This window comes from Octopus sinensis, linkage group LG2 (genome assembly GCF_006345805.1).
Source record: "Octopus sinensis linkage group LG2, ASM634580v1, whole genome shotgun sequence".
Classification (NCBI taxonomy): domain Eukaryota; kingdom Metazoa; phylum Mollusca; class Cephalopoda; order Octopoda; family Octopodidae; genus Octopus; species Octopus sinensis.
The window spans coordinates 143,282,994-143,290,431 of record NC_042998.1 but is presented as its reverse complement, the minus strand read 5'-3'; positions in this window follow the sequence as shown (position 1 = coordinate 143,290,431).

Genomic DNA, 7,438 nt, shown 5'->3' with positions numbered 1-7,438 from the left:
CGTCCTTTCGAGGTCGATAAAATAAGCACCATTTGAGCCCTGGGGTCAATGTAATCGGCTAATTTCTTCCCAGAAATTACTTTGTGCCAGAATTTGAAATCAAAACTGGCGAGCTGGCAGAAACGTTAACACGCTGGGCGAAATGCTTAGCGGTATATCGTTTGTCGCTACGTTCTGAGTTCAAATTCCGCCGAGGTCCACTTTGCCTTTCATCCTTTTGGGGTCGATTAAATAAGTACCAGTTACGCACTGGGGTTGATATAATTGACTTAATCCGTTTGTCTGTCCTTGTTTTTCCCCTCTGTGTGTAACCCCTTGGGGACAGTAAAGAAATAGGTATTTCGTCTGTTTTCGTGTTCTGAGTTCATATTGCACCGATTTTGCCTTTCATCCTTTCGGTGTCGATAAAATAAGTACTAGCTAAGTACTGGTATCGATGTAATCGACTTACCCCCACCCCGAAATTACTGGCCTTGTGCAAAATTTGAAATTAATAATTATCTCATAAGGTGGCGAGTTAGGGAAAAATCGTTAGCACGTCGGACAAAATGCTTGGCGGTATTTCTTCCGGCTCTTTACGTTCTGAGTTGAAAATACCGCCGAGGCCAACTTTGTGTTTCCTTCTTTCAGAATCGATAAAATTAAGTACTAGTCAAGTACAGAGGTCGATATAATTGGCTTACTCCATCTCTTCAAAATTTCTGGCCTTGAAACTTGCGTCCCGTTCAAGAGGAATGTTGTAATCTCGATCACTTAAATGGCATGGGAATCGGATAAATGGCCTTTATGACCCTTGGGGTTCGAGAAGAAAAAAAATTGTCATATTTGCCACTAAATTTTATTGTTCTTCTTTATCTTATTATGGACTTGTTCGTGCTCTCCATATATGTCAAATTTATACACGTTGTCATAGTTTGCTCGCTTTACAACTGAAATTGCAAGATCGTTTATTATTGCTGTGCAGCGGTGATGCCCAAGCTTTAATGAAAAGCTACATTTATATAAATACATAGTGATAATACCATCTTTTGACTTGCTTTTCTGTAGCTATTAATGCATTCATAAAGGTGGCGAGCTGGCAGAAACGTTAGCACGCCGGGCGAAATGCGTAGCCGTATTTCGTTTGCCGCTACGTTCTCAGTTCAAATTCTGCCGAGGTCCACTTTGCCTTTCATCCTCTCGGGGTCGATTAAATAAGTACCAGTTACGCACTGGGGTCGATATAATCGACTTAATCCGTGTGTCTGTCCTTGTTTGTTTTTTCTGTGTTTAGCCCCTTGTAGGTAATAAAGAAATAGGTATTTCGTTTACCGTTACGTTCTGAGTTCAAATTCCGCCGAGGTCGACTTTGCTTTTCATCCTTTCGGGATCAATTAAATAAGTATCAGTTACGCACTGGAATCGATGCAATCGACTTAACTCCCTCCCCCAAGCTACCCTTGTGGCAAATATTTGAAATCATTATTAATATATATAAAGCGGTGAGTTGGTAAAATCATTAGCGACATTTCTTCCGAATTTACGTTCCGAGTTTCATCCTTTCGAGGTCGATAAAATTTATATCAGCTGAGCACTGAGTTCGATGTTATCGACTTACCCCTCCCCCAAAATTGCTGACCTTATGTTAAAATTTGAAACCATTATTAATACACACATATATACATACCTTCCTTCTTTCTATCAGCCCTTTCACGCTTACTTCGTTTATTCCACTCTTCGTTCTTTCGTTCCCCCTCTCTCACATTTCATTGCCTTCTCTTCATGCTCACTTTCCCTCCTCTTTTCACTTCACTGTGTCCCTGTTATTTTTCTCTCCCCTCCATATTTCTTCTGTCCCTCTTCCTCTACCTCTCTCTCTTCTCTCCCCACGTGACCGGTGTTCGGCCAAGCCTGACCTTTCTTTCTTGGTTCGGTCGCTGTCCGTGCAACATCTCTATTCTTCCCTGTGCCTATGAAATCTTGTATCCCTGCCGTAAGGCTTTACTTCTACACACGCCAGCTTAATTTAATTCGTCCTTAGTCGAAAAACACCTGTTGTTATATCCTGTTATTTGTATTTGTGTAACCTTCTCCGTTTTTTTCTGTCCTTTTTTTCGTATGCATTCGCTGTTTTCTTCCAAGGGATCTAATGCTCTTAGATTAGTTTTTCCTTGGGGCCGGTCAGACTGAACCAATCTCGAGCATAACCAGCCGAAATTGCAAAGATAATCTGGAATATATATATATATATATATAGAGAGAGAGAGAGAGAGAGAGAGAGAGATATCACCTCTGACAGCAAACTAATGTTTCTTACCCACGAGCAAAAAAGAGGACGCCTTAATAAATCACTGTCTCTATAGGAAACCGTTGCAAAACAGCAATTAACATTGGAAAGTAATAGGAGACGAAAAATATCGACATTTATATGTGTGTGAGTGAGTGTGTGTGTGTGTGTGTGTGTGTGTGTGGTGTGTGTGTGTGTGTGTGGTGTGTGTGTACATAGATACATACATACTGACAGGCCTGATATAGATCTTGAGCAGAGAGGGATGGTTATTGATAAGATTGCAAGCGGCGACGAAATGACTTTGATAAACGTGACTATTGGATTAAATGAACCACTGATTACACAATCGACTACTCAGCTGGTTAGGTAGTGAACTAATTAACGAATAAATAATAAAAAACTGAAACAGAACTGGTGTGTGTGTTTACTATTGGCATAATGACCCTCCTGAAATACTAACGAAATCTATTTCAACACACGAGTTCACATCAAGAATCTTGCAAACCCAATTTAAAACCGAAATAAATGGAAGTAACCAGTTGATATCGAAGTCAGTCTAATCGACCTTGTGTCTGTATCAAAATCCATTTTTATTTATATCAGTAAGAGACAGTGTATAACACAGTTGGTAGACTTAGTTCTCATAATCCTAGGCTGCATACGAAAGGAGCTTAACTCAGTTTCTATGGTACTTAATTGACTGAGGTTATAAAACACTCCTTTGTTTGGGATGTCAGTCTTTTTGCAGGATTAACTTCCCAGCAATAGCTGAAAACCTTTTACAGCTGAGAGGACTGGAACAATATGAATTGAAGTGTTTCCTAAGAACAAAGCGCGCCGTTCGGTACGGGAATCGAAACCACGATCGTAAGATCGCGAATACAGTAACCTAACGACTAAGCCATGCGCCTTAACAACAAAGTCAATAGTGCATGCCTAAATACTTAGATCTACTCTAAATAAACTGTCAGTCAAAATTACGCACTACGCACACATACACACAACATACCTCCACACACACACATACACACAACATAGCACAAGAATACGCACCCAAACTCACACACATACACACCTACATACACATACACGCCCATACACGCATACACGCATACACACAACACAGCACAAGCATATGCGCGCAAACACACGCACACATACACGCACAGTATAACACACCCCATCATTCATTAACTCATTCATACACGTATTCTGTCTTTCTTTCTCTCTCCCTCTCTCTCTCTCTCTGCCTCCCTCTCAGATGTAAAGCGTGACAGGGAAATTAACCAACCAGCCAACGCAGAAAAATTATATCGACTATTATTAAAATATAGAGATGGTAATTAATTGCAGAATGACGAGAAGAGCAAAAAAAATGGCCTTGCAATAGTTTAACTATGGGTCTTTACATTCAAATTCCGCTGAATCCATCTTTTTGGGGGAGTTTGGGTCGATAAACAAAGTTCTGGACCGATCTACTCAAATAGTTTAGTCCTTTAAATGATTTACGTCCCTTTCTAGCATTGACACAGTGCTTGAAATTTCGGGAAGCAGGAGAGTTGTCGATACCATTTGCTCCAGTACTTCACTGGTTCTTTATTTTATTGACTCTGAAAGATTGAAATATAAAGTTATCCTCGGCGGGATTTGAACTCTATCCTACGACTCTATCAGCTTGCTGCCTTGTCGCTTTACAGAATGAATTGAAATCTCTGTTGAACTGTTAAAACCAGGTCTGGTTTTAAGGCCTTAGGCAGATTTGTTCAAATTGGGCCCTGCACAAACAGAGGGCCCTGTGCACACGCACGAGCGGAGGACACTATGATGAATTTTTGATGAATTTTTAATCATAATGGCTAATGGTGGAAGCTCAAGCCCTCAACGATTTTTGGAGGGGAATGGTGTACCACACAAAGCATAAAACATCAATCTTCAGCTTTTGTAGAGTAGAAGGGTCCCACTGACAATTTTCTAATAAGACCCCGTACTTCCTAGCGCTGGCCCTGGTTAAAACAAGTACTTGTAATATACTCGGGTTAACTCATTGACTATAAGTGACATCTACCGGCGAAGGAATTTAAAATGGAAGGGAGGAAGGAAGGAATGGAGGAAGGAAGGAATGGAGGGTGGAAGGAAAGATTACTTATTTAGACTTTGGTCTGACATGAGCAGTGAAGGCCTGCAGCCTAGTGGATCGTATGATCGTGGTTTCAATTCCAGATCCAGGAGACGCATTATGCTCTTAAGCACAACACTTCAAATCATGTTACTCCAGTTCACTTGGTTGTAAATGAATAACCCTGCAACGGACTGGCGCCCTGTTCAAGGGTAATGTTGTGATCTCAGTCACTTCTGCGTCACAGAAACCGGGTAAGCGGCCCTATGAGCCTCAGGACAGAACTCGAAGACAGTAATGTTCACCGGACTTACTCCCATGAGCGCATAAGCCACTGAGACTGCAACACTCCCCAACATACACACACACGCGTAATGAGACGCCGGTTCGTCGTAGGGTTAACTTCTCAGCAATTGTTGAAACTTATCTACAGCTGAGTAACCCTGAGCAAAGTGAAATGAAGCGTTTTGCACAACGCACTACCCGCTCCAGGAATCGAAACCGCAATCTAATGATTATGAGTGCAACACCTTAACCGCCAGACCAGAGAAGAATGGGAGGAAGAAGGAAGGGGGAGAAGAAGGGTGGGATGAAAAGAAAGGAAGAACAAAGAGAAAGAAAATTCCAAATAAAACAATAAAATAATAAAGTAAATAAGGAAAGAAAGAAGGAAAGGAAGATAGAAAGAAAGGAAGAAAGAAAAACAGAAAGGGAAAGAAAGAGAGTGGGGAGAGACTATTACGTGACTAATAGAAATAGAGTAGAATGATCGATAGATGGTTGAAGGGGAGGGGAATATAGACCGAATAAGTAGGTAAATTGAGAACAGAGGAGAGGAAACAGAAGGTGAACAATAGGAGGAGGAGGAAGGGGAGGAGAAAAACACGAAAGATAAAATAAAGGAAGAAGGGGAAGGAGAAACACGAAGGAAATCTAGTGGGGTTTAGTGTCAGAGGGAAGGGGACAGAATCGAGTAGTCCTGAGGAGTGAGTGAGAGAGGGAGAGAGAGAAGGTGGAGAGCGAGACGGAATGAGAGAGAGAAGGAGGAGGAGGAAAAGGCGGGCGGGATAGTGGGAGATCAGGAAGAAAGGAATAAAAAGCATTAGAAGGATGAAAGAGGAAGGTAAGAGGAGATTGAGTGAAAAAAGGGGAGGAGACAAAAAGAGCGTGGGGGGAGACAAAAGGGAGAGAGAGAGAAATGAAGGGGAGAAATAGACGTGGAAGGCGTTGGAAGGGTGAATGCTACAGTGAGGGTGCGAAGACAGTAAGAGGAGAGTGAGTGAAAGAAGGGGCGGAGAAATTGAGAGAGAGAGAAAGAGAGAGAGAGGGGGGAGAATAAGGGAGGGAGTAAGAAATACACAGCTAAATAGATAGACACTGGTATGTATGTGTAGGTAGTTCTATATAGATAGATGTGCAAGATGAAGAAAGGGTGAAAGGTTATGATGTATGATGTGGGTAAGTTTAATTCAAATACGCATTAGAAAAAGAAAAAAGCGATTCAAATATGTTAATTTATGTTAATTTATGAAATTAAAATCGTGTGGAATTCTGGGAACTATTAACGATTTCTGATTATGTAACAAAACTGCTGTCATGAGTGGCAGCAGATTGGTCAATATTAGTGCAGTTGATACAGGAGCTAATACTACTACTGAGATAGAGATAGATAGATAGATAGATAGATAGATAGATAGATAGATACATACATACATACATACATACATACATACATACATACATACATACATTTACTGACATATATGCATACATACTTATGTATGTACATACATAACTACATACTATGTTATACGTATATGCATGAATACATGTGTATGTATGAATGCATGCATGTATGTATGTATATATACATAAATACATATATATATATATATATATATAATATATATATATATATATATATATATATATATATATATATATAAAAGAGAGAGGGTACGTACGCCGCTATATATATATATGTGTGTGCGTGTGTGTATAAAAAATACAAACTGGGACAAGAACGCAAAACATTTTGATGACGACACAAAAAACACGGACAGGACATTCGAAGCCTTCAATCTTCAGTCAAGAACCGGATCGAAGATGATCCGGTTCTTGACTGAAGTTTTGCGTTCTTGTCCCAGTTTATATTTTTTATACATATATATAATCTGATGAACACGTCATAAAGATAAGAGTTACTAATAGTTTCTTGCTTTGAAAGTACGTGGTTAAGCAGGTTTCTACAATGACCTCTGTATCTCCAAGCAAACCTCGGGCTCTGAGAACATGCTTTGTTTTATTTGAAAATCAGGACGCTAGTACATGAGGTCACGAGGGAAAAAAACGAGAAGGTTGATGCAAAAATTGGAATGGTGAATAAAAACGAAAAATAAGGAAAAGAAAGAGTTACTATCTTTTACCGTAGAAGCCATAGTTAAACTAGTTGTGGTAGAATAATTCGACGGAGTGGGGTCCAAATTTTGCGAGAGCGCTGCTCAATCCTGAGTGAGTGGTGTCCTCCAGTTCGCCCAAAGAAATTTGTCTAAATGCTTACATTTGCTAAAGATTTCGGATCTAGAATTAAGTAGTGCGATGGAATTTTTAAATCTAAAATGAACGTGCCAACTTTCAACTACGCATAAGTTGCATTTCTTACAACTATTTACATATGGCATGGATTCCTCTACAATTCTCCACTTGATTGTATGTGAGGTGCAGTTGGTCTTCAAACATCATACGCGGCTAGCCAACTTAGTGGCTTTACTTTTGTCGATGTGCCTCAAAGACGACCTAGTCAAGTGGGCAAGCTTCAGGGCCTCGATAGTTACAATTGAGAGTGGAATTTGGTGATGCTAACGAGTGATAATGTTTTTCATATTGGGGCAACAGCTGTATATTTTAAACGAACGTCTGTTAAAAACCTTCGTATATTTATGCTTTACTGGGAAATGCTTATTTAAAAGAGACAGGAATGTCATGCTTATCTATCTGTGTGTATGTGTGTGTGTGTGTGTGTGTGTGTGTGTGTGTGTGTGTGTGTGTGTGTG